The sequence below is a fragment of the Capsella rubella genome, unplaced genomic scaffold, assembly GCF_000375325.1.
Source record: "Capsella rubella cultivar Monte Gargano unplaced genomic scaffold, Caprub1_0 scaffold_6, whole genome shotgun sequence".
In the NCBI taxonomy this organism is placed as follows: domain Eukaryota; kingdom Viridiplantae; phylum Streptophyta; class Magnoliopsida; order Brassicales; family Brassicaceae; genus Capsella; species Capsella rubella.
Window position 1 is genome coordinate 11874231 of NW_006238918.1, and position 1443 is coordinate 11875673.

The window sequence follows — 1443 nt, forward strand, 5'->3', positions numbered from 1 at the left end:
GAAATAGAATAGGATAACTAACATTATAATCTCTGTCGTGTTCATAATTATACCAAGTTATACCAAAGAGTACCATTTGTACTACAAGTTTTACCATTATAGTTATACCAAGTTGTGCCCGAATAGTTATACCAAGTTCTACCAGTTGTGCTACAACGCACTACTAAATTCAGAATACATTCCTACGATTCAATTCAATTGAACTGTTACAATGCACACATTCTGAGAAATAGTCCACCCAATTCGACTCATATCCCTAATTGACAATGAGGATAAGAAAAATCGGATCAAATCCAAATCTACAATGTTAATAGTTCAATAGGGAACAAATACAATCCACAACATTATGATTTTTCATGCCAACGAGTTTTGAATTTAACAATGGATACGAATAAGTGTATTACCTCTGTTGTTGGGTTGCTTCTCGTGTTGATGAGAGAGACGATGGAGTTAAACGGAAGAGGAGCTCGATCGTGGTTGAAGATGAAGAAGAGATCGTGGTTGAAGATGAAGAAGAGAGAAGATGGTGGTGGAGTGGGGTCCGCGTCCATTTCATTTTTCCTTTTTTATTTAATTAAATCAATCAATAAGGAGGGGAAAATTTGTCCTTTATTTAGTCAATATAAGTCAAGGGGTACTTAGAATATACAAGGGTAGGCAAGTATATAAATTATGGTCAAAGGGCACAACAGATTTTAGTTCTCCATCAGCTGAGTAAGTTGGACTAAAATATATGGTGCCCTTTGACTAAAATCTCTATTCTCCTAAGGGTTTAACCAAAGGGGAAAAAAAGATAATTAAAAAAATCGAAAATTGGTTAAAATACAAACTTATCCTCACTAAAATAAAACAATTACAGATCCAACCACCCTATATCCGAAAACCCATATCACTATCGGATATCCATCGGATCCTTTACCTCTTTGTCTTCCTCTTCATCGTTTCAAAAATCAAAAATCCCCCAAACTCTAAGTGTTTTGAAAAATCTGAAAATCACAAGCAGTTCGAGTATAACTAAGGACAACCCGAGATAGGATAAGTCAAAACCTTCAATTATTTGGGTATTTTATGTTAGATCCACTTGAATGTTATCGATTTAGGTGTTCTCGATTTAGGTTTTGTCGATTTAGGTGTTGATTTCGTTTATTACTCGAGTATGTTGTAATTTGCGATTGTTGGTTTTGTGTCAAGGAGAAGAGAAGAATGGTGCATACAAAGAACGCAAGCTTTAACAAAGAAACATATCCAGTAGGTGAAGCCGAATAGCCAACAGATGCAATCGTAGAAGAAGATGAGACTCGTCGAGATGATTCAGAAAAAACAAAGTCAAATCCGAAATTAGATTCTGGGGATTCAACGGTATGTACAATTTGGATATAATGGTACAACTTGTGTGAACTCGTTTTTTTACTAAGAAATTGAAAAGGTACAACTTAGGAGAAC